General features: G+C 36.7%; 1 protein-coding gene across 4 annotated transcripts in view; it reads left to right on the top strand.

Annotated features, from left to right (window-relative positions):
• Positions 1-27,102, top strand: part of TSC22D1 (TSC22 domain family member 1) — a 92,775-nt gene that overhangs the window by 20,407 nt on the left and 45,266 nt on the right. The window contains exons 2-4 of one of the 4 annotated variants that reach the window (XR_009276883.1): positions 11,426-11,532; positions 18,068-18,257; positions 19,240-21,357. The exons of 2 other annotated variants lie outside the window; for them this stretch is intronic. The gene's annotated coding sequence lies outside the window, so the exon portion shown is untranslated. Of the gene's footprint in view, positions 1-11,425; positions 11,533-17,999; positions 18,258-19,239; positions 21,358-27,102 lie in introns of those variants that run through there. One more of the 4 variants, XR_009276882.1, reaches the window with a different exon arrangement.

Raw genomic sequence — 27,102 nt, 5'->3', positions numbered from 1 at the left:
ATATTATTGTTTGGGTGGTACTGTAATATGCTGTGTTTTTTGGGAACACCAAGGTGATGGAGTACTTGTTCAGTAGGTTTTGAATATGTTAAACTTTTCACAAAATACGTGCGAAATTACTGAAAGTGGAATAAAATACCCATAAAGGAATAATGACTAAAATTCTTACTACGTTAGTCCTTACCATGTGACACATCCTTCTAATGTCTACTGGAAGAGGCACAGACATGAACATTTTATATTCTTGGAAGAAAAACTGCTAAAAATTGAGGAGGGTGATGCAATTACATGTATAAACTACTAGTGCAGCTCTACTGTTAAGAAAATGTACCTGATCCTCTCTGACATAGCTTTGTTGATACATCTGTAATGCATCCGAAGAAAAAGGGGCCTGAGGAAGTTGTGGCTTCATTGATTTGTGATTTTTGGATTTGTTTTGTATCATGAAAGAGACAGCAATTTATATATGGCTGAGCAATATGGCCTCTGAAGATCAGGAGCAGAAGCTTGACTGCATGGGAGGACTGTGCTTATGAAGGTGGTTAGGTACCCAACATACAGGATAAAGAAAGGGTGCTGATAATTATGACTAAAAGGAGTATGTTCTTTAGAAAGAAATATTCATGTGGGGAATGTTTATAAACACTGGTGGGTGAGAAGGGGCAGGTAGGAAGATAAAGCCAAGGCTGCAAGTATATCCTGTTCCTCCAGATACTGCTTTCTAACAGTATGTGTTTCAGCCTGTTATTTTAAGCTGCTATACTGAGTATGTTTAGGTATATGTAATTAGACTGGCTAGCATATTTCAGAAATATTTTCCATGCTGTCATTGACTAGAGCATCGTGCTGAACTTACAAGTGTTAATCTTGTCTTTTTGTCTTCCATATTTATGGTACTATATGATGTTTAAGATGTGCATGTAAGAAATGTCTGTATGTGCTGCTTCCTGGATGCAGCAGGGTATGCTCGTGATGAACAGTCCAACAGTAAGAGACTAAACTACTCTGAACTAGCCATGTAATTCCGTAGAACGGTGGCTGCTGGGTTGGATAAGTTTATAAATCTAATTAGTCTAATAACTTAGTGCCAGAAATTTTAATAGGTGCCTTTTGCAAAACCTTCTATTATGCAATCAGTTTGGATTTCAGCATAAGTGTTTGAAGTATGCAATATTGGTTAATAGGCTTTGGAGATGGATGGAATTTTATTTCTGCTGGATGAGGACTTTAAGCTAAGGTGTTCCTGATGCTCTTGCTTTTAATTACTTAGAACCAAGAATTATATTGACACTCTTTTGCCTTTCAAAAGAATTATCACTGCTATTTGTACTTTGGAAACATTCATGCTCCTGTAATTAGGGGTTTGAGACTAATGGAAGGAAATGATGGAAGGGATTGCTGAGTTTCTAGTATTGCCGAGTTTAGATATTTAGGTTTGGTTAATTGATGTGGATTAAATAGTTTTAAAAACTGTACCAAGATGGTACTGAAGTTTTTTTCACTACAAAAAATTAATATATAAGTGTAGAGTAAGGATGAACACAAAACTCAGAGAAAAAAATAAGCCAGAACAGCTCAGTGCATAATTTATGCAATGTAAATTGCTTTGAAATTGGTGACCCCTGATGTCATTGCCCTTAAAAAATGCAAAAGGGAATAGAAAAGCTTGCATCTTATGTAGATCTCGACTGTAAAGCTTGTAATTCATTCTAGTATCTCTCTTACTTGAAAAAATTATAACCTGCTAAAATCCAGCAGCTTAAGGAGTCATCAGATGGAATAGAATAGGTGTAGAAATTGGAATATGAGACTGAAAAGCAAATATTTTTGCACTGCTTGAAATTAATATGGAATATGTGACCAGTTATTAGGGCTGTGGGACCCAGTTCTGATATTTGTGTAATGCTGATTTTTCTGTTCTGGTTTGGATGATCCCCCGTGTAATTTAAGGTTTTCAAATGATGCACAAATGAACCTAACATTGCATTTTATTTGTACTAATACTTTTTGTCCTTTAAAGGTTAATTTAATCAGTTCAAATAATTAGCTATGTAATAGAAAGCATACTTAGTAATTAATAAAATCGCATTGAACCTCAGGTTTAATGCATGGAAGTCCAGCTGTAGGAAGATGAACAAGTACTTTCCTTTTTAATTGATATTCAATGATTCTTGCAGTCCTAGATAGATCTAGAAAAGGCATTTTTAAGATATTTGTATGTGATTTGTTATTTTTGTGCTGTATCTAGGCAGCATGAATTTCAAAGCCTTTGACAAATGCCTATTCTAGATATTCGGAGCCCATTTTTCCCTGGAGGAAGAGTGATGTATCCAGGGAAGAATTTTCTATTGGAGTTTACTCATAGCTGTCTAAAAATTCATTGATATTTTTGTATTACAACTGCTTATCAATGCTTTGGTGTTTCGTTTTGGTTTTTTTTTGTCAGAATGGCTCTCTAAGGAACATTAGCAAGACAGAGGAAAATGTGAATTGCTGTGATATTTGAATTTCTGACATAAAGCTGATTATATTAGTTCTTTGAACTTCGTTTATCTCTAGTAACTATGAAACTCAAAACTAGGAATCCAGATACATTCCTTGAAGATTTTGATTTCTCATAACTTCAACATTTGAGTAGTTTTTGAAGCTATTATATATTTAAGATTTTTATTAATGTAACTTCAGTTGAAAACATGTTCAAGAGACTACTGAAGTCACTGGAATTGCACATCTTGTGTTACCTTTGTCCAAGTGTGTTTGCAGTATATTGTGTTCTTTATTATTAATGTGACCATTAGCTTATGAAAGCTAGGAGATGGCTTAAAAAAGTATTTGGTTTTTAAAATCTTACTTTATAATACATAATATAGAAGTGTGATATGGAATGTCCATGACAATTTCAGTCTTGGGTCCAGTTTAAATAAGTCGGTGTCTTTAGTAGGTGCCAAGTAACCGTCAGTGTTTACTTGATGGTTAGGGAGGAACAACTTTGTCTCCTTAATTCTTCTTATGGATTTAATACGACTCAACGCTTGAATGCTGCAATAACAAATGAATTCAAACAACCAAAAAAATCCCTCGTGCTAATATTCATGCTTCCAGAGTGGATATGTTACTTGCTTTCTTGCTCTTTTGGTTTATTTAGTAGTCTTGCCATGTACTCTCTTCAAACCCATGTGTCCCAAAGCATCCTGATTAAAATCTCTTGAAGTCAATCAAAATTGTGTCCCTGAACATTACTTGCTGTCTTTGCACTTTTTGGAACTTGCTCTTTGAGTCTTCTATGTCTGTTCACACTTTGTTTTTTCGTGCCTTTTGGTGTTCCCTAGGTCTTGCAGATAGAAGAAAATTTGCACATTTCCTGTAGCTGTCTCTTTGCTCTTCAGTTTCAAAACAAGTAGTTTAAATAAGAAATATACCTATTGGACTGTATCAGTTTGAAAATAATTTAACATCTTCACTAATAGTTTTACACTCTTGAAATTAGGACTTAAAGTGAGCAAGCTTTTTATGTGATACCCGAATTCTGCTGTATATAACTCTTCAGTGACAAATTATTTATAGACAGTTTGTGACAGTGCAGGCATGGTATATGGCCTGGAAGAAATGGTTGACAAATAGAGAAGGACTTCCCCTAAATTGGGAAATATCAGATTGTGACATGTGTAAACAAGAAAGTTTACCAATTTGATAATCAGGTGTCAGAATGATATGTTAAATATAACTACCTTGTGGGCTGGTGGCACGTTGTGCATCACTGAATGTTTGATGGTTCCTGTAAAGAAAAAGCCTGTTTTTCCAAAAAGTAGTACCCAGGACTCAAAAATGAAGCTTCTGTTTCTTACCAGGAAGTACCATTATTACACACTCGTAAAAAATGGGCAGGAGTTCAGGAAGGTGGTCTGTTAGTTGCTAGCCCTGTTTGTTCCTGCATCTCAGAAGTTGGCACACTGGGACATCTTGCAGCATATTCTTTTGTAGCTGCTTTCTGCCAGTTAACCGTGCTGTGAGCAGTGGGGTTTGGACCAGGTGGTCTCCAGAGATCGCTTCAGCTAGTTGGTGATCCTGTGAGAAATTCCGTATACGTCCATAAATTTTTCTTTTAAACTCTATTACTTAAAAAGCAAGGAGATAAGAGATTTGTTTGGTGATTCTATTTTATTTTTTTGAAAAAATGAACATAGCAATTGGGACCAAAGATTGTAAAACCAGAACTGAAGGTGGTGCTTCACTAAAACAAATAATGTTCTTCCTCAATCACAGAACTGAAACCAGAAAACTTAAGTGTCTTAGGTTGATGTACAGACTGCAAGCCAGTGTTTTATTAATCCTCTTAAGCTTGCAGTTAATTACTGGTTCTCTAGAACACACCTTTAACTTACTCCTGACACACACCTGTATTTTTTTTTTTGTATTTTTTTTCCCCCAGGAACATTTTTCATGGAACTTTATATAGATACTGCTGCAAATTCCAGTGGCTGCCTTGTTTCAAAGAGATTGCTTCCTTCCTAAAGTCCCTTTACCTTTCTCTGTTTTCTGTCTGTACCTTTGCCTTTCTCCCTAAACTGTTGGTTTGTTTTATTTAAAGGCTTCAGATGGGATGTTTTGGAAAGATGAAAGCAAATGTGGTGAATTCACTGTAGTATTTTGTCTCTCTTAAGCCCATGGTTGTGGCAGTGTTTACTATCCATATTTAGTTTATTCTAATACATTATACAATTGTAAGTTTAACTTAAAACTAGTGAGTTTTACGAAGTCACAGAATTTGTGTTTTATATAACACATCATAAAAATGAATGTTTGCCATCAGTATGTAAAACTATGTTATGATGGTGAACATACATTTTAAATTAATTTAATTTACTACACTGTAGTTTGAGAGAGAGAACATCTAGCTTTCTTTAAAGTTTATGGAAGGACCATGAAAAAACTTGTTGTTCCTTCTGTAATCTGTAACTAGTGCTTGCCTATTTTACCCTTTGGTTATAGCCATATCATGTTCCTTTTTCTGGCTCTTATAGTCTCGGAATCTACAATGAGATTGGCAAAGCTGCTGTGAGCTCAAATGTTTGTGACTGAAGGATTTTGAATTATGTTATGCATATTTTTGGGGAGATACCTAAGGAATGAGAGTCTTGGTTTTGTTACTGTGTTTGAATTCCTTTTCACTGGTGTTCACAGAAGGGAACAGAAACTTGAAGTAAAGAATTGTAAAGTTTGACAGAGAATTTGCAGCTGTCTGTCAGCAGTTCCACTTTTTGTGGTACACTGGTAACCTATTTCTTTGGGAAGCAGCCTGCAAGCTTCTGGACAGCTGACAACCTGTACAGGTGCAATACTCTTTCCAGAGTGAGCAGCAGCTGGATAGGCAGGATTGTCACAGGAGGGGAGAGACATCCATTGTATGCATGTCTAACTCTCAAGGGCTCACTAGGCCTAGTGAGGTACTTCAGACTTACTGTTTCTGGATATTCCAGAACTAAAAGGTTTCTGTTCATCGCTTTCTCATTTTGTGTCTTCTGATCTGGTAGAGAATGTGGTGTAAATGCACGTGGAGTGAAAATAACGTGCTCAGACTATCGTTAGACCAGTAATTCAGAACTTGTTAGGTCTTCGTGTGGGTTTGCTTTGGCCAGTAAGCAGACCAGAGAGAGTGTGTTGGAGCCTAGGAAATGGAATATGCTTTTGAACCGCTGTTCATGTTTGTTCCAACTATTCTTTTTCCTGTTTGCTAAATTGCTAAATGGCATTGGTAAATAACTTGAGGGAAAACAAAGGTGGAGGAATTGGCAGCTGCATGTCTCTCTCTTTAAACACCCTATCATGAGCCTGTTGATAACCTTTTCATGAACTTCTGTGAAGCTTTTTCAAAAACCTTGGATGTTGAGAATCAAAAGAAACAGGGGAGGGAGGTGTCTGGAAGTCTGTCTTCCCTTTGCCAGGTTCTGTATTTTGGGAGACCGATGATTTCATCGTGACAACAGTAGTTTTGCAAATGCTGAACGTGTTTTCCCGTGGTGCGTTTTCAAGATATATTTTGAAAGATAGCAGTTTCGTGGCTGACAAACTGCTAGTCTTGCAAATATCCTGAATGTGCCTTGATGAAAAGGAAAGCAAATCTAAGGATCAAGTCAGCATGAGAGACAAACCAATGATTCTAGCTTCCTAATTGAGTTAAATTACCTGAAAAATCAGATTCTAAAATGTTTTCCAAGGTTGTAAACTATCTGAAAATTGTAGGAAGGCATTCTTTGGGTACACAGCATAGGATTCTGTTGCTTTTCTGCTGCAGTCTTAGATTGAGAATTCCCAAATTCTTTTCAACTAGCCTTTTAGGGTGAGCGTTTTTTAATGTTGAGCTCTTTCTGAGAGGATATGGCACTACCTTTCATAAATATTTTTTAAGTGTGATTTTGCTTCTTTGGAAATACTTTGAACTTTGTTTTGTGTAGGTGGAACAAAAATATGGTCGTGTAGTTCTGTTGTACTTTTGACTTAAGTATTGCATTCCTTTTTTTTTCCCCCACAGGTTTGTTTTTCTAATAAAACTGCTTGAGTTATAGTTGATTCTCAGTTTCATGCTATTTTTTGGATGCTACTAATTCTAGCAGACTAGTCTCCCTTAATATTTTTCTAAAATGCTCTTGTACTGATGGTTTCAAAAGAAGACTGCTCCTGAAACTGGGACAAGGATTTTTCACTCAAAACCATTTGAAGTTGGAGAAGACATTCAAAACATTTTTCCCTGCTTTGGTTAGTGGAGGAAGAGATTTCTAAAATGTTGGGTACATAAAAACTGGGAACTTAATGTTCTTCTCTCCCAATATGAGTAGTTAAAACAAGTGTTGGGAAGAAAAATTGTATCTATTGCAAAATATTCTTGACAGAGCCTAATTTCTTCAAGTACTTGATTGCCAACTCTGGTAAGTGCTGATGTGTTCATTGATCATCCAAAAAAAGTGTGTGTAGAAATTCAGAATTAAAAATACATTTAAAATTATGAGCTGTAAATTCAACTGATCAGGCTCTTTGAAGTACAACACAAATAGACATGTACTGGTTGGAAATTTTAAAGACTGAAAGCTGTCTTCCTGTGAATCCCTTGCTTTGCTTGTTTAAAGCTTAATACAGTCTGATTTTTCAAGCGTCCACTGTAAATTCTAGGGCCCTTTTTTATTTGTTTTTGTTGTGTGCCTCTGCTAGAAAAGCTTCGCTTGCAGGGTACCTGTGATGCCTTTTAAATTTTTTTGCACAGTGATGCCAGATGTTTTTATACTATCTTTCATTCAGCCTGAAGTAGTAACATGGAACTAATAACAAAAAATGTTTTGCCAGCTTTATGTGTTACTTAGAAGGGTAGCTTTTAATATTAGCTCTCTTGTCAAGCATAGCAGCCACTTCTATTAATAAATATTTCACCAGTAGATACTGTTATGTGATATTAGAATGGTTCTTAAATGTTTGGCAAATAAGATGGCATTGAGCAACTTGCATTGGAACAGTGCTTAACAAACAAAAACCATATAGACTTGCATCAGACCATAAAAGAATCTGAACTGTATTTAAAAATTAGTGTGGTTGATGCAGTAGTCAGGCTAACATTGAAGCTTAAGTGTTGTACCCATAGCACTGGCTCTAGTCCTGCCATGGCTTCATAAATGAATAAAGTTAATGCTTCAGGAGCATTGAATTCAGTGGAGTTCAATCCAGTCAGTGGTTCTGCTACAGGGATTAGTGTAGGATGTAGGAACCAGCCTTGAAAGATCTTATTCAAGTATGTTTGCCCCTCTAGGTATTTGTGTTTAAAATTGAGAAACAAACAAAAAGATCCATGAGTACTGGAGTTAAAAAAAAGTGGACGCATGACTTTGAGGGGTTTCTGTCAAAAGTCGCGTTGACTGTGGCACTTCAGTTATGCTTTTTGTATTGCCATGCTGCTCTTCCCTTTCCCCCAGTATTTCAGGTTTTTTTTGTATCTCTTTCCCGTGTTCCTCATTGTAGTTTCCCTTTTGTTTTGTGTATTTTGGCTTGCTGACTGTCTGAAAAGAAACCCTGGCTGGGCTGCTGCTGTTCTATCCACTTGGGGTGTACTACCTGGGTAGTTGGTGGTTGTCCATCAGAATGAATAATGTGGGGGGATGCCTCTTGTTATTCCTTGCCTTGTACTTGTGGAGGCAAAAATAGGGCCATGCTCACCTACTCCATTGGTCCATTCTTCTGTTTGAGGTTAGACACTGGATATAAAATTTACAGTGGCTTCAAAGGTGGTTTTGTGGGGAATGTGCAGCAGAAATACTAGTTTTCTTTTATTATTTTGGGTTTGTTTTGCTTTTGAAGACATAGTCAGAATTGTGATCGATCTGTGTGTAGTAGGCAGTAATCTTGTTGAGTATGAGAGGTTTATGATTGCAAACTATTCAAATGTAGTAAGTAGAAATTCGCAAGTTTATGGAGTTACAGACTGTGTGTGTAAACTAAATAAATTTCTATTAACTTTGTCAATTTCTGAACAAAATTATTGATTATAAACAAACATGAAAATGACTTAGTTGTTACACTAGCTTTGAGCCCTCTTTTCCTACAACTTGTATGTTTCTGTGTTTAGTGCTAGCTCCAGTTCTAAAACAGATTGTGAAGCTCGTTTGAATTTGGCTTTCTCATAGTAACTCTGGTTCTTCCCTTTGTATTGTGTACTTTGCCTGGGCCACAGGGAGATGGATTACCAATGTCCTTGTCCATAGTATCATGTTTTTACATCATACTAACTTTGGATTCACTACATATTCATTATGCAGATGAGTGTGTAGTGGTAGTTCGAATCTGCCTTGTGGTAATTGGAGAACGGTGTAATTAGATGATACTGGCTTTTCTGATTGCGAGCTGCTGCACAGGCATAATTTTTTTACGTTATTTGGGACACTACTCAGAATAACCATTTGCTCAGATGTAAGCGATGAAGAAGATGAAAGGAAGATGTGTTTATGCATACTGGGTAATGGAGTGGGAAAAAAACATGGATTGATAGTGTGTAAGAAGAATGTTAATGTTTACGTTTTATCTCTTAACTTTCCCTTTAAAATACTTAAGCTTTGTCAATAATGTCTGTTACCACTGTTACTAAGTTGCTGTTAGATGGATAAAACTGTACAATGGTTTGTGTTGCAAGGGACCTTAAAGATAATATAGTTCCAATGCCTGTCATGTATTTGCATACATTTTATTTTAGTCTGTACTCAGTATTGTTTTGCTGCAGTTAAAGAGCTCTAGATACAGTGGAGTTCAAAAATCTGTGCTATCCAGTTAATGGTTCATTTCCTTAAAGGCCAAGGTTATCATGGTGAAATTATTAGCTCTTTGAGAACAGTCTGCGACATGCTCCTAACAGGTCATCAAGTGATTCCACTGGAGTTGTGGAATTACACCCTTCCTCAGGTCCTCCTCTGCCTCAGTGCTCTATTTTTGAGCTTTGGAGATGGGAAGCATCTTCCAAGTAACCTTTTAAATGCAGAATATATTTTATCCCACATTATTGGAATGAATTGTAGTAAGTATGAAAGCAAATTATTACTTGATTGTAATTGTGGACGAATTTCTAGTTTTTCTGTGGCACTCCTTTTTTCTATGTATTTTACATGTACAAGAGGGAAAATAACGAAAATATTGAGTCATGATATCGTGATACATTGCTGGAAAAGCAGACTTTTAGCATAGGTTGAATATGCCGTATTTCTGAAACGTGCATTCAGTTCATCTGGGGAAAAAAGTTTAATGCTGTGTTGCAGTGTGACATTATGAGCTTGCCCAGATACTTCCTATAGCTTCTCTTTAACAAAGTTGTGCAGTTGCCTATGCAAGTACTGTTAGAGTGCATATTTTTGGGTAGCATATATGATTCTTCTGTCAGGTAGGATGCTGAGATAGATATATGTTTTATTTTTAAAAATAAAATGAAAGAAATTGACTGGTAAATAGAAATTCTCTGACCTGGAAAAAGACTGTTCAAATATGGGCCAGCTAGACAGTTACAATAAGTTGCATCTTGAAGTATGAAGTTGACAGTTGTGTTCCTGTTGGACTGAAGTCTACAACGAAAACAGTTGAGAAATAAATAGAAATTCCTCGATGGTTCACATGTAAAATGCATGAAGTAGTAATATAATGCTTGGCCATCAAAAAAAGGAGGAGGAAAAAAGCAGTTATGCAATATTAAACTCTGGTCTAGTTTGCAAAATGCTTATGGGGATTTCAGTTATGCAGATACTAAACTATAAATTAAGAACAATTTGAAACTTGGGGAAATAGCTGTTTGGAAGAATAATTTTATATTATACTTAAGAAATACAGACTAATTCTCAGTTGCATTCTGTAGAATGTAATTCTTAACTGCATCCTCTAGAGATTCAAAAAAGCAGAGGCTTTAGAACACATGCCAACAGTTGGGGACTTTCACTTTCTTAGGGAACTCTGCATTTTTCTTTGTCGACTGTGCCAAGCTTTGTCACATCACTATACTTTCCTGTTGGTACATATCGGTAAACTAGAAGATGGAGTTTGGCTTAAGAGTATGTAGGAGTAGCAGCTGCATGGAGTGCTTGGGAGGTTTTTTTAGGTGGCTAAAAAGCTATTGAGTAGAAAATACTATACTTTGCATGTAGTATACAGCTAAAACCTGGTAACTTTAAATGCAGATGGCTTTTCAGTCCTGCTGCAAACCTATCTTAGAATCTTGCCTTAAAAAGAAAACAGAAGGAAAGGAGGTGTGTTGGACTTCCATAGAATTGTTCTTAGGATCTGCCTAATCTTAGGATTAGGCAAAAGAATTTTATTAAATATAACAACCCTTTCTGAGGAAACATTTTACATATATTTGGTACAGAAATCAGAGATCAAGCAACTAATTTAATGCTAAAAGAGTTGTGCCAAGAATATCTCTGTTGTATGTTATTGTGAGATTTGCTTCAAAATAAACTTGTGTGTTGTAGATATTAATCATATACAGAAATGTTAGGTAGTGATTCAAAAGCTAATGTTGTTTTCAAGAGGGTTCATAAATTTTCCAACCAAAATGATTCTGTGATTCCATCTTGTGTGTGTGCCCGAGTGAGTGAGAAGCTCTTTTTTATCTGACCTGGATTGTGGTTATTTTTGTCAATGAAATCTCAACTCAAATGAAGGAAAGAGGGTCCTGTGAGATTCAGTGTATGGTTAAACACTCACCAGCCCAGATCAGTCAGTGGGGTAAGTTGCTATTTTGGTTTGGTTATTTGATGTCTGTCTTTTTCCCTGTTCTGAATAATTTTTGTGAAGACAGTATGCCTAGCCTAGAAATAGATCTCAGTGTTTTTGTATGTATTCTTTTAATGTATGACTTGATACTGTTTTTTTCCTTGTATACAACCTAAACCAAGTGCTAATATTTCAACAGATACAGAATGACAGTCAAACACTACACACTGGTATGCCTATGAAGAGGCACTGCCAAAGTTAATTGTGTCTAGTGCAAAAGCTTGGAGTTCTGGCTGATCAAAGCAGGTAGGTGTGAAGGTGCTTGCATGGAGAGAAGATAAGGGGACAACTCAGTGCAAATAGCTTTACATAAGCAGAACAAAATTATACATTTCAAATGGTCTTTACTTCAGCTGACTGAAACATTTTTATAATAAAAGTTGTGATGGCCTTATTCCAAGTGGTTTGGGAAAAATGACACCATTTTAATGTAATACTGAAATTTGAGTGAATTGAGGCATTAGTCCAATAAGGAAAGTTAAGTCAGCAAATCTGCAGAAAACATTTAATTAGCTGCTTAAAGACAGCATATTTTGTATGGTGGTAGCAGTACAAGATAATTTAGAATGCTTTTTTCATGTACTGGTACCACATATTAGGTAAAAATACAAAAAAGCAATTCTGATCTAAGACATCACTGACTGCACATGAGACTTTCTAATTTGTGTTTTGAACCTGAGAGTCAGACTGTATTACAGAGGTATTATAGTGTGCTTGCACATTATTTGCAAGTCATGACTGAATCAGTTTGTCTCCACTGTCAACTGCTCATGTTAGCCAATAAGCCCCAATAATAAGCCTCTGTTGCATCACAGACCTATCAATGCTGAAGAACTGAGCTTACAGTAGCATTTGACATCACTTTGTCTGAGCAGTAACAGTTCCTAGAAAACTCAGTCCAGTTTTGCCTGTAGAGTTCTTACTACTGAAAATGAAGAAGGAATCAAGCCTGTTGCTCTGAGTGCATGCTAAATTTATCAACTCTAAAAGTAAGGAAACCCTTACTAGAAATCAGGATTTGATATGGAAAGTAACATAAGTGCTCAAATATGAAATACAAGTTTTGAGTGCTTTCCAAAAGAAAACCTTGTGAAATTTATGACTGAAAAAAAACCCAGGTAATTTGTTTAGCTTTTATTTATCAGTGCGTCCGTATTGCCCTTTCCTAACATTAGTCTATTAAATATTTATATTGGTGTAAATATTGCATTAAAAGGGCATTTCTGTGCTGTGTTTGGGCTCTCCAGAGATCCCAGACACCAGAGGGAAGTAATGAAGGGTCAAAACTTACAGAGAAAAGCCTTGAGCTATTCTTATCTGGAAATTCAGACAGGACCTCACCCCACCTCCAAAAAGCCCAACAAAAGGCCACAAAATCCACCCAAACCCCCACAAAATCAAAGTATCCAGTCTGATGTGGCTGTTCAAACAGCACTAAAATCACTCCTAGCATGCCTTGTAAGTGGTATTTCAGCTTCCAGGTTCTACAGAGAGCCAGTCTAGAAGACTGGCCAGGGAAGTGTAGGAATTATGTGAAGACTGAAAACTCAGTAAGAGAAATGGTGCTTTAAAAAAAAAAAGGTGTAAGAAATTGTTACCTAATTGTATGTAAATAGAATCAAATTATTTTAAGCAAACCATGCATCAAGAATAACAAAGCAAGGTACAAAAACCATTGTTAACATTAAGAAATTATAAGTTTTATGTCATTTTTTTCAAGTAAATTCAAGATATGCAGAAATACTGTAACCTTTATATCTGTAGCTGGCTTTCTTAAGCAGAAAAAAGCAAACAAATAGTCATCATATGATGTCTTAAAAAAACAGTTTATTTTTTTTTCAAATATTGGCTCATGCACTCTGCCCAGAAGCATAGAATTTCCCTAAGACTGAAAGAAGGTCTGTTTTTATGACAGAAATGTATGTTAGTGCCAATAAAGTCTGTTAATCTGATTAAAATGTGGTTTAGTTAGGCCAAAAAAGGTTTGCTCTCAACTGTACTTGGCATAAAAGCTGACAAGAAGTAAAAAGCATGTTAATGAAGACATTTAAAAATATTCTTGCAATGTAAACAGTTTTAAAAAGGAAAAAATAATTATAACATTGTGTAGCAAATACCCGTTTCTTTAATTGTGTGAAATTGATGCATCTATTAATGGGAATTGTTTTTACAAGGTTGTATTTTCTATAATCAACCAATCATTCAATTTTATACCTCTAGTGTTTTCCTGTTGTTGTATATGTGCCAAGAAATACTGGCTATGTTTCTCAAATGCGTGCTGTTGTGATAGCTGAATATAATTTCAGAATTCTGTGTCATGCTGGGTTCAGAAAAGCCAGGGCTTTTTGCCACTCCTAAATTAGGAGTTTATGGAGGGTCTTTCAGGGATTGGTACCCATACCAGTCTTCAGTAGGTATTGTCTGATGCCTTGTCTGATAATCTAGACAATGCCGTGACCCTCTGGGTTTTAGTAGGCCTTTAAAGAAGTTTAGCACAAAACATTTCTGGAGAGAGGCCAAATGCTTTTAAACCACCTTCTGAAATTTAGAAAGTCAAGATTTGTTACCATTCTATTTGTTGGCATATTTATCTTTTAATGACAGGTTGCATGATAATCTTAAAAATAACACTTTAACCAGGATTTTTGCTGCCTTTTCTCTCCATCTTGGGACTAAATAACATTATCTCATGTAGCTATTATAATGTTCAGTGATTTCTACCCTTTTCTCCAGTCAAATCACCTCCTGTTCCTCCCCAAAAAAGCCCTAAAGTAAAGTTTTGGAAACTTGTTTTTTTTGTAGCTTGGAATCTAAACAGCTTATATCACTCCTGTTGATACTTCAGTACACGTGCCATGTTGGTGCTGGTTTCTGGAAAAAAGATGTTTTACTAAAATTTGCTGTTCTTGTAATGTTTATTTTGAATAACAGTTCAGCTGGATGCTGGTGTGTAGATCCCGTGGTGGGTTTGCAGCCTGCACATACTTCTGGATGTGTAATTAATGGCAACAACTATAGTAGCTACAAAAGCTCTGCAGCGATAGTTGCACCTTGCATCTAAAATAATTTCATAACGCTTTAAAATTTCAGTTTGAGAGTTGAGAAGTACTTGACCTGGCTGCAGGTAACTTGTATCAGGTATGGCAATTGTCCTGTTTTCTATGTTCTTCCACTTGGATCCTGCAGTTGTTTGAGCTCAGTATTAGAAATATGAAAAGTATTGTTGCTTATATTCTATACCATTAACCAAATATGGAGATTCAATTTTTTTGCTTATTTTGCAGATGGTATCCTGTACAATTTACTCACAATTGTTCAGACTTTCAATTTTTTGGCTGTTGAGCTTCTGCTCACTGATGCAGAAAAATGGAGACCACTCCTCACTGTGGAACATACCTTATAGAGAAGGAAGAAAGCACTGAAGGGAGTTTTCCTCCCGGTGTATTTATCAACAGTCAGGGCACTGTGGAAAGACATTGCAGAGATTCCTCTCTTTGCCCAAAGATGATGAGGGTATTGGTTATAGGATTCCTTACCATCTTTCATATGTTCACAAACAGAACTACTGGTGCTTTCCTAACTTCATCTATATCTGCATGATCTGATCACCATCGTGCTTTTCTTGTGCCATCATAGCCATAATTTCTTTCTGCTTCAGCTCAAAGGATCTGATCAGAGCCTGCCCTTGTGGTAAATAACAAACTATAGTAAAATGGCTGCGAAGAGCTGTTGGATATTCAGCTGCTTAAGCTTACTTAACATCCCAGCTAGGCAGTACAAATCACTTCTGGTGATTGATGTGAGGCAACAAAAAGAACTTCTCCTAGAATTCCTCTAAGAGGGATTCAGGTACTTTGGATGGTCTTTTGTAGACTTCTTTTTCATTCTTTTGAATCTTCATAAGGGCAATGGAGTATTCATTGACATTTCTCATCTCAAAATGCAGAAAGATTTAGTTGTTTCAGCCTGAAATACATATCTCTGTGTAGGAATCAATCAGGGTTTTTGATAGCTAGAACACAAAAACTACCAACCTTGTTTATTCTTTACAGTTCAAGACAAGTCTGCTCAAGGGAAGATTTATGTATGAAAGGATAAAAATAAAATTGTGTAAAAGGAGAGATACCATCATTTTGATGTAAGAAAAAGAATTTAAAAACAAATCATTCCTAACAGCTTATTTCAGATTGATCTTTCAGAAACTGTTTAGCTGTTTCCATGAGAACATCAATGGACATAATCCTCATAATGTCTTTTATTTTCCCCTTAAATTTGACGTTGGATCTTTGTGCCTTCTGCTGAAGAAACGACATGGATCCAATTATACCAAGTACTCCTCTCTCCTATGGTCCTGAAGCTGCAATAGATGATGTCAGACTGTGTGTTGAAAGTGATCTGGAGTTTTTTTCCATTGAATAGGGTCTTTCATGTGATAGGCTTTTTCTTACAGAGACCCTGGACAGATTCCTGTTCGAAAGGAACTTGCAGTAAGCTGGGTCATGCTGCTTCATCTGAGCTGATCTGCTCTGATACCTTCTGTTGTTTTAAATACCTGGATACATTCTGTTGGTGGAAAATAATACTGACTTTGGAAGTCAGTAGTGTTTGTAGGCTTCAATGCATCGTCTGAAATGAAGTCTGTTGTACTGTGTATGGCCTTGTGGTTATGAATGATAACTAGTATTAGAGCAATTTACAATGCCTTGAATCTCAGGAACTTACCAAATTATCTGGTTAAAAAGAACCTTCTGTTCACAAGGAAGTCTTTAAGAAGAAATAATGCTTTCAACTGCTACTGTCCTTTTATAATATTTTTCTTAGCCAGCAGGTACAGAGCAGTAGAAACTTGCATTGAATGCATTATTTTTATTGTATTTTATCTTCTTTCATTTTTCTTCTGTCTTCTGTACTGGAAGATGAGAGTATAAACATCAGCCTGGAGACATCTCTTGGCCAAGTGCATTTATGTATTTCTGTTGGTCACACACTCTTTCTGGATAGGAAGGCCTCCTTTCACAAGAACATAGATGTGGTCTGAAAAGACAGAGCTTCGCTTTCTAATCTTTGAAAGTTTGAAATAATGAGAGACAATGTTTTGTCCAGTTGAAGGGCACAGGAACATGTCTTGATCTTAAGCTGATGAAAAGCAATGAAATTACAATAAAAAAGAGCCCTATTTTTGTGAACCACTCCTTCTATTTAGACTACAACCCCTTACCTTAGCTTGAGATGCTGTAACCATATTCAGGAATGAAGAAGCAGAGTATCCTTCTGTATTCCCCAGCAGTTTCTCTGAAAAGAACTTGCTGATTTTTCTATTTTAATTACTTTAAAATATCAGGGTTTGTCCTTGATGGCTTTATCTGTCACTTGTTTAAGAAACAAAAATGTTTCTTGTATGCTGCTCTAACTGCAAAATTGCTGTGGTTTTAATGACAAACCTTCACCACCCCTCCCTATTTTCTTGTATTATGTACAATGAAAAAAAGAAAGCAAGCTTTTTTTGAACAGAGGAAAGCTTGTAATTGAAGAACATATTAGGTATGTAATCATATGAAGCTATTTTGTTTAGGTGTGTGCTCTAGAAGAGAGGATGAAGAAACACCACCAATTGCCCCAAAACAAATTAAGCAAAATTCTTCAAACATAATGAGTAATGTACCGTCTTCGTTAACTGTTGGATCATGCTCTACCTGATGTCTTGAGAGCAAAGAAGAGCCTCCTGGTAAAACTATGATGCCTCATGTGCTTCAGCAGAATGACTGCCCCACATGCAAATGCCTAACACTGCTACTGTGCAGAAGGTACTGCAGTGGATAATAACTAGTAAATGCATTTGTGAGCAGCTATCCCTGTAGCTGTTGGAAGTCCAGTGACTTCTGGTTCTGTTTTATGTGGGCTCCATGCTACTGACAAAATTTCACAGGAGTCTTAACTAGCTTTCAGGATTTGTGAAGAAGGAAATTTCAGCTCTCTTACACATTATTTTTGTTTGTTGTTCGTGTAATGACAATTCCTATGGCTTTTGGGTTTTCAGGAATAAAAAGAGGAGGATTTTAGAAACATGATGCAGGAGTTTGAGTAGGTTCTTAGCTTCCACAGCAATCATCATCTGCTTAGGCTAAATCAAAGGTTGTCACAACAGCATTGAACTGCTGCTAATATTCAATCAGTCTGATTTTGGCAAATAAAGTAGAAGACTTGAGATTGGACTAAGTCCTTTGCAGAGGAGTTAGGAGTGGTGTTAGGAATCCTTTGGTGAGGGAAACGTTCAGGTAAGTATGACCATTTATTCTTAAAAGAGATTATGGGGAGATGTTCACTGCATTGCAATAGATGCCATTTTTAATTCACTTGAGAAAAAGTGAACAGAAGCAAGATTTGGATTATTTTTCCAAGAAATGAGCACTTTAATTCTCCCCTCCCCCCTACCTACATCTACTTGTAGACTGAGAGAACTTTCTGGACAAAACATCTTATGATTGATCTCATCTGTTGATAGATGTCTTAATAGTCTTGAAAGTTCACAATTCAACACTTTGGGGTTGGTTTTTTTTGGCATCAGAGCATGAAAAAACTGCATGTCTAGTACTCATCTCTTGTCATCCTCCCCTATTGCAGTGACTATGTGTATGTCTCTGTGTGGCAGAAAATGAGGGAATACAGATCATTATTCAAGAAGTTACCAACTAGCACTTTTCCTTCCCCTCCAGTCTTTCTGCCTCCCTATCCTGGAAGTATGGAGTCCCTGCCTCAGCCTACGGCTTCATTCTTTTTCCAGCTGCCCACAAAAGTAAAGAACCAGTGTGAGAGTTTGAAGAAAGAATCCACTCAGAGGACTGAGTCTCAAGCAAAAGCTCCAGGTTGCAGACTCAGAAAGAAACTTCCTTTGGGGAAGGATCTGCTTCCAGGATTTGCTCGTCTCTTTTTCCTTGGGCAAACAGTTCTTGAAGCAATCAACAGGGTTGCAGGTAGGTAGGGCCCCTTTGAACTGCCATCCACTCAGGTGTGAAGGATGACTTTATGCTGTTTCTCTGTGCGTTTTTTTTGTTGATGTTGTCTTCCACTTCTCTAGGCTGAGAGAGGGAAAGAGCGTGAACATTGTAAAGAAAAAGTGTTGGGGAGAGAGAGAGGAGAAAAATGTTCTGGGCACTTGGAAATAATACCTCTGTGTAAGCTTCCTGTCCATGGGTCATATTTGAACTTCAGTTCTGTGAAGCACTAATGATGTTCTTGGTGTGACCCTTCTCCTGACAGGAAAGTAAGTCAAGAGCAGAAACTGGTGGCTGGAGCCAAGATAAGGCCAGTGATTGGGTATGGTCCATAGCCACACAGTTTTCATCTCCTCCCTTTCTCTTTACACTAGTGCTAGGTTTGAATGTGCAGTAAGGTGGAGATCGTCAAATGGGTTTGAAATCTGACTTGATTCCCAGCACTGACAAAGTTTCCCAGTCCTAAACATGTAAATACATTTCTTCCTTTAGAGGAGCTGGGTTGCTCCCAGCCAGAGCATGGCTGCTGGGTTTGTAAAGTTCTGTTCTTTTGTCCATGTGAAGGAAATGGACTGGAACACTCTGATTAGGGGGATGTGCTGCTAACCCACACAATCAGCAATCCCTCAGGCCCAGAGAAAGGGAATCAGCTCAGGTAAATTCTGCCTTTCTCGCTTCATGTTGTGCAGAGCAACAGCCTCTTCCTTGCAAACATCGGTAGCCCACAGTCAGACCTTTCTTTTTCCAGCTATGTCACTGCTGGCATGGGAAGTTTTTTCTAAATTCCTTTTTGATTTTTAGCAAAAGAAATCACTTGAAAACTGGCAATGAAATTCTAAGGAGATTTTATCAGTTCCTCTTTCGTGCTGAGTTGAAGTCATTTGGAACTATGTTACATGCATTATTACTTTGGTGCATCTTGTGACTCTCTCTCCTCTTCATTCCCTCCAAATTGCTTCAGGATACCTTCTAACCTTTATACTGCATCACAAGCCTTCGGCAGAAGATCTTATGTTGATGGAAGATGACTGGGTTTGGATCTTGGCCTTCCCTAAGCAGGATCTCCTGGCAAAAAATGGGATTGGGAAAGAAATGACTCCTTTTTCCATCACACAGAACCACCCTAGAAATGGAGGCCTAGGCAGAAAATTGCTCCTAATGCATCGTTCTGTAGGAAATGTGTTTAGCCTCCCACGGTCCTTTTGTTACGATGTCATATAGATATCCTTTATAAAATCTAAACCTGGCATCTTCCTATCTGAAGATCAAGTCAATGAATCCAACATTAAGAGTTTACAGATTTAATAATGTGGTCGGGTCTTGCTGTCCCTTGCATAGGAGATGCCACGTGAATCTGTGAAAGAGGGTTCTGCTGTGGTTCAGACTGTTATATTTGTAACGCCTTTTCTACTTACATTAAAGTAATTAGAAATAATAAAGGTTCTTGTGAAAATGGTATTTAGACTTCTACCTTGCTGGGTTTACTTAAAAATAAATTTGACACAAAATGTCATAATGGGCAATATGGAAAATACTGCATCTTTTGAGGTTTCCTGTGGCTTTGTGTCACAAAAAAGTGTGTTGGAACTGTTGAGAGCTGTAAAAGTGGAAATCTTAGATTTTTCTTTAAGAGTGAGAAGTTGTTTGTTAGAAAGTAGAAAGCTTTTAATTGTTTTCCCCTTAAGGGATTCTGTAGTCAAACTTAACTAAATGTCTTGCAAGATCTCAAATAAAAACTTTTGTTTAGAGATAGTGAGCAACACACACATGCCTGTGTACTTGTGTTGTTCTCACTATAGGAAATTAGTTTTGAAGAGTGGGACCTACTTCTAATGTTCAGATTAGGAAAGGGGAAAGTTTTGTTCTGAAGCTGACTGTGAGAATAGGAGGCAGGAAGGTGTACCAGACCCTCTGGCAGTAGGTGAAGAGCGCTTTCATTTTTCTGTTTTCTGCTTCTGGCAGTTGAAGTAAACTAGCCAGATGCTTGTACTTGAATCCAATTAATTTTTTTAATCAGTTACCACAAAACATTGGTTTTTAACTAATGTCTAGATCTTTTGTTAAATTTGCCATCTTATTTAAATTACTTAATAGCCTTAACGTAGACCTGAGGCTACTGCTTCATGGCAGTTGTGACTTCTTACTATTCTGGAATGCATTGCAGTCCTAGTACATTCTAAAAATAATTGTTCAGATGGTGCTGTTTAAGTACATACTTATGTAGTGAGCCATTTTTGCTGGACTTTTTGAAATTGGCTTTCTGTTGGATGGCTTTTTAATATCTTATTTTGCTGTCATTATCAAACTTGTTTATCTTGCTGCTTCTGTGGTTATTGAGTAAAGCGCTGAATTTATAACCTGGTATTTTTAGAGAACTGATAAGTCACATGCCTGTTTTAAAACTATGCAAGCACAGTAACGCTTGTTAACTTTGAAGTTTAAAAATAAATCGGTTTAATGTATCAAATTCAATCATATTATAATATGTGGAAATATGTATGTGATGAACTTAAAAAGGAGTAGTTGTTACAGGTATAGACATTAATTGTGTACTGAACAGAAGTAATCTAGACATGAATAGCTGAAGATGTGTGGGTCTCAGAAATTAATTCTAACATCTGTGACTAGAGTTCTGTGCCAGCAGTGCTTTTAGTTCAAAATACCCGTTTTTCAAATTTCTAGTCCATTTAAGGTCTGATATCCTTTGTGCCTTAATAGGTATACTGACACTTGCCTCAGACAGAATTTTTGGTCATTTTGTTCTGTAGTAGGTAAATTTAGGACTGTCAAATACTTATGAAACAGGCACTGAGAACTGTTTATGTTACTGTCTCAGTTCCTAAAATGGCTTAACTTCTCCCCATCACAATTAGGAAACAAAACCACTAAAACAAAAGCAAAAACCAAACTAAAAAGCCTGTTGCGATTCTACCGTCAGTATTTTGATACTTGTCTATCACCGTTGCTTTAGCGTGTTTCTGTCATGCTCTGAGTTTTACAGCTGGAATCTTGGGTTCTTGATACCTCCTTAGAACAATAACTCCTGCCTTTGTGTTATTAAATAATAAAGATATCTGAAACAATTTTCTTCTTGTTTATATTGTACTTGCTATAAGTGTATGTATCAAGTGACTCTTCTGACAAACTCCAGAATGCCAGGAAACATGGAAAAGCACTGTATGATTTCAGAGGTTTTTAATGCCTGGTACTAACAGAATTTCAGAAAACAGGCATATAATGTGTCTATTTTTCCTCTTTCTATTCTCTTAAAGATTTCTTTGAGCATTTGAGCTACCTAACTCGCTTCATATAATCCTTAATGTCTTCTTGACCAGATACCAGCTCCTCCTAATTGTTTCATAGCCGGTCAATAAAATCCTGGCTTTTGATACTGTTTTTCCTGTCCCAGAAGAGCTATCTTGTTTAACTTGAAAGTTTTGCTTTCTTCTTTTCACCTTCTGTCCACCCTCTGTGGCTTATGCTGCAGCTCTTTCTCTATTACAGGATGCTTTGAGGAAATACCCTGTAAAGATCAGGAAATTTGGGGGAAATTCTTGCTGATGTTGCTACTTCAGCCAGAGCTAAACGTGTCATTTGTGTGAGTGATGCATTGTCAGTTTAGTTTCAGGAAGGGCGATGTATCAAAAAGTGTTATTTTTGTAAACCAGAAAATTATTTTGATTTTATAAATAAGAAAGTGAGACTAAAAGAGCATAGGTTCTGGGATGTTTGTATCCCTTGCTTTACACTGAGCAGGTGGGTAACAAAACATGAAGAATTTCCTGTGATTTTCTGCAAGCCAGACTTGTTCCTTCAGCAATAGTGTGCTTTAAGTTGGATTTCAGTCCTGTTTGCAGGACAGGGGGATTTGAGCAGTGTCAAAAATATTTTTTCAGATCTTTTTTTAATTGGCGATAGTCTGCTCATACCTTGGTTTATCAGACATGAAAGCATCCCTGAGTCTTGAAAGAAATGAATGTGATTTAGGGGTAGGTTTAGAAAAAGTGGTTTTAACTAAAATCTAGAAAAAGGCATATTCTGAAAGCAGTGGTGACAAATGGTTGAGCCATTCTGGTTTTGTTTGTTGCATGGACTTGGCGAAGAATTGGCGGCTGCACGGCTCCTAGGACAGGTCCGTAAGTTGATGTCAGCAACGTACGAGGTGAGTTGGTGGGTTGTTGCAGGAATTGCTGTGTTTTGCTATTTAAGTTGGGTTGTCAGTTTAAAGACCATATGAAGTTTGTGATTCTTTTGCTGATGAGAGTGTCTTGCTAATTTTTTTTTAAGAATATAAACTTACTCTTCTTATAAACTGTTTTGTATTGTATTGTTTCGTTTCCTTGGTTGCTCTCACATGAGTGGCTTTGCTTTCTCCCTGGTAGAAACTGACGTTTCTTGTTTTCTCTGTGTACTGAAGAAGTGGAGATGAGGAAAATGTGTGGGTTTTAGCCTGGTGTTAAAGAACAGTAAGTGAAGAAATTATACCTTGCACAAATGGGTGTCACTTTCATGGGGGCAATATAATATTTTATCTTGAGAGAGGGTCGTAGGAGATTACACAGTTAAGGAGGCGTATGGCTTTTGGTGGTTTTCTTCTGGATAACTGCTCCAGCAATTGTAACCATACTAGTATCTGACCACCTCTTGCTAGATTCAGGTTAAGATATCACCTGTAATTCTGAAGAAAATAACTTTTGAATAAATAACAACTTGTATGGTTATAAATGGATTTAATGAGATAATAATTGGCCTTCGAAGATAGAAATGTGATTTATATAGATTTTTCCAAACTATAACTTTGTCCTGACTTGAACTGTGGTTTCTTCTTTGGTTGGAATTACTTTAGAGCTCACATTAAAGCGTCCTTATCCATTTGAATGTTTCAGAGGAACTTCCACATACCTGCTGCTGATGTGTTTAGAACTTCTCGGAATAGTAAAATTTGTAATATTTCTTTTAATGGTTTCCTGGTCTCTGGTAGTACTTTGTATTAGATGAGAAAGCATGAAAAATTGATCTGCAAAATCTTTGTGTGCATATATAAACAATGGAGAGATGAAATCAGAGGGAAGTATGTAAGAGTAAATGAAGAACAGCTGACATCAGCACAGCTGCTGTGTACAGATGGAATGTTCCTGGGTGACTTCAGGATTACAGTGAAATTGAAGCTTAGTTGGATACTGAAGCAGCACAGGAACTGGACTAAGCAGCCAGCTTATGTAGGAAGTCTCCCTTAACAGGCAGAAGATGTGACAGAAAATCACTTGAAACCTTTTTTCCCCTCTAGAAGCAGTGATAGAGAAATCCGGACTCATAGATTTACAGCTTGTGTGGTTAGGTTCTCCGGTGTATGATAGAATGTAAGTGCTGATTTGAAGCTTTATTATGCCTCGGGTACTAGTTGTGTTTCTCACCTAGTGGTGTCTAAAACTTGTGTTAACAATACAGCTTTTTTAAGGGGAAGAAAGTAGGGACAAGTTAGAAGGGCTTCTGGACTTGTGCATTTATTCTTACATAATTTTTTTAGACCTTTTATATCTTTGGCAGCTGCAACACTTGTAGCTGCTTGAAATTAGAAACAGGTTAAAAAATTGATAAGAGCATAGGAGGATATTCAAAGAAAGAACTTACCTTAGTTTCCTAATAAATTAAGAGTGGTGGTAAAAAAAAGGATATGCTATATTTCAAAAGGTAAAACTCTTGTAGCACATTCTCATCAAACTTTTTAGCTTTTCATGTGTAAATCTCTGCTCAATTTTACCTTTACAGTATCCTAGAATACAACTAATGTTTTTCATAAATTGCTTAATTGGTTTCTGAACTTTGTAAGCAGTATTTACTATGCACACAAAGTAACTAATTTCTTAAGAGTTTAGGGAAGAATTGTGATTTCTTCTGTTATATATTATACTGTGGATGTTCCAAGAAGTCGTTTTTGTATTGATACTTTTTTTCTCTTTATAGTTATACAGGTGATACCTTATAAGTGTCTGTTGCCTTGTATTAGTGCTAAATTTTATAATTTTTTTTTATCTATTCTTCCTTATACTTGCATCTGCTCTGGAGGTTTCTCCCATTTATTCCTTTTGAATGAGTACAAGGGTCAGGTCTTTGATACTTCCTTTTTAACTGGCTCAGAACTGTTGGGGATTTTTTATAAAGCAGCTTTGCAAATGAGAACAATATACAGTAATGTTACATTTGTTCAGAGAATAGAAACTTCTGTTCCTATGCCAGTCTTCACATCATTCTCCAAAAATACATGCTACTAGAAGGCCTGACTGTATCTCTACTTCTAGCAGTCAAACTAGTGCTTCCAGTGTGGCAGTACTGAAGCTACAGGGCATTTTGCTTGTCTCTCCAGGCAACATTAACAACCAAATTCCTGCTTGTGGTTGAACTCAGGTTACAGTTTCACATTAATTTTCTGCCTCCTTCAAAGACTTTTTAAAAACTGTAATTTTGATGACAGTGTAATAATGATGCAAAAGGTTATCTCTGCTCTTTGGTCATTCTATACAAATTTTCCCATTTACCATTTTCTTGGCTTTAGCGCCATGTATGAATGGATGAGATAAATCTCGAATCTTCACTTGCCATTGCACTTAAGCAGTGAATGGTTTGTATTGCCACATTTTGTCACCCTGAACTGCCATCTGTTTTGTGTCCCTCCTTAAGTGTCTGCTGTTGCAAAATTTGGCTTGCTTTTTGATTCTATGTACTTTTTCCTAATGAAATTCTCCTTTTTGTCTTTCTATAAATACCAAAGTATATGCAAGCTGTTATGGCTTGACTAGCTGTTCCTGTTTGGTTCTTAGCACAAAATGCAGAATTAGACTAGGTATTTGAGAACCACTTTGTGTAATCCTTTGGTTTAATGAATAGTCTGATCAGTTTGATCGATGTGTAACATTCGCTTAGTCTCAGGTCACTACTTTTTGGAGCTTTGTTTTTATGCGGACTTCACTGGAATAAAATCACGTAGTGACTGTCTTTCTGCAAGGCAGGTGTTCTTGTTGCCTGAAGGAATTTTTTTCTGCACTACCTAAAAGAAAATACAATAGAACTGCTAAAGCCCTGCGTCTGTCCCTCACTTCTTTGCTCCTTTGCTCATTAATTTTTGATACAATTAAGAGGTTTATTTACTTAGCAGACTCCATCCACCATTTAGAGAATCTGTGCTGGTTAGATAAGCCTAGAAAATTAATTAATTTCAATATAATCCATTACTTAATTTATAAAACACATTAATATCAATAAAGCCTCACCCTGTACCAAAATATAGGAATTTACCTTTCAACCTAAAATTACAGTGACTGTGATGTGCTATAAATGCACCTTATAGCTATTAATGTGTTATAAATTCCACCTACCCCCTCAAATCTGAACTTCAGCTTAGTCTGTATAAAATTCAGGATGTAATTATTTTCTCCTTTTTCTCTCTATGCCAAGAAAGGGACTTTGCTTATTACATGAGACCATCGGATGGTGTTTCAGGACAAACAACTGATTTATTTTATAAGGCAAGGGATATTATTTGCACCCCAAATGAATTCAAATTCCTCATATGCACCTAAAGTTGAATATTGTTCCCTCAAAATTCTGACTTAAACATAGTCTGTCATACAAGGATTTTGCTTTGACAGAAACACCCCTAAGGTAGAGTTTTGGGACCTGTAGTATAAAGTATGGTGTAATATGTGATACAACATCTCTTTTTAACATGACAAAACTAATTGCCTTCAGAGACCGGAGATTGTACCTTGTTGGGTTTTTTCCTCACAGCTTGAGGTGTTTTAAAAAGGAATAATTTGTACCTGTGAACAGTGTGAAGCTTTGTTAGTGAAGACCACCAATTCTTAATAAGCCCTCTGCCCTTGTTGCCTAGTTGCTGTCTTAGCACACTGACCTTATTTTTTTACTGTGTTCGTATTAGTGTCTTCTTCATCTACAGACAGTAGATTTTTTTTGTCAAATATTTGAATGTTTATATGTTGTTTTTTACTGTGCTGTTAGTGACAGCTTCAGCTGTTTGTTAGCCTTTTGCTAAATTAAACCATTCTTACAGATATAGGAACTAAGTGTGTATTTTTAGTGTTTTTTATAAACATTGTGCTCTTGTATATAGAAGCAGTAAAGAACTGCCTCATGGCACTAGGCACTCATATGACCTTTAAAATGAAAGCTAAACCCCAAATAAGCTCAAACTATAGCAACTAACACGACTGCCTGCAAAAAAACACAGACCAGGATTATGAGTTCTGTGAGGATTGTATGAGAAGCAATTCCAGTGGTCATAAGGAGGTTGGATTAAGGATGCAGGTGACTACTTATAAAGCGAGGTCATTCAGTGAGAGAGGATAGTGTTCTTTTCAGCTTCAGACCCATTACTTTTGATATCTTCTAAGTGCTTAGTAAGTTAAAAAAATGAGTTTGTCAACTCCAAGCCCCTGCAGCTTGTAAGAGTAAGTGGAGTATTGGATCTGTTTTGTCTGTGGAAATGGGATTATGTGTCTGTAAATAAACAGATCCATAGCTATGTTCATCTATTTCTACAGCTAGATAAAGTAAGCTGGTGTGGAATATAATTTTTGTAAACAGCTTTGGAAATTCAGAACTTCTGTTTCTTCCATTTGACTTTAAAGACTGTCAAAACCAGCCTCTAATAATTATGTAGTAAGGGCTTTAAAATAACTTACCCCAGCTTTTCTAAACAGTGTTATTATACTACATTTATCTAATTTTTGATGATTCTGCACTAATGTGTAATCAAAGGGGTTTGTCCCCACAAGGGGCAGTCATCAGCCTCTGCAGCAGTGGTGTC

The sequence above is a fragment of the Poecile atricapillus genome, chromosome 1 (genome assembly GCF_030490865.1).
Source record: "Poecile atricapillus isolate bPoeAtr1 chromosome 1, bPoeAtr1.hap1, whole genome shotgun sequence".
In the NCBI taxonomy this organism is placed as follows: Eukaryota; Metazoa; Chordata; class Aves; order Passeriformes; family Paridae; genus Poecile; species Poecile atricapillus.
Note: the sequence above shows the minus strand (reverse complement) of the source record. Positions and strands in the feature narration are given on the sequence as shown.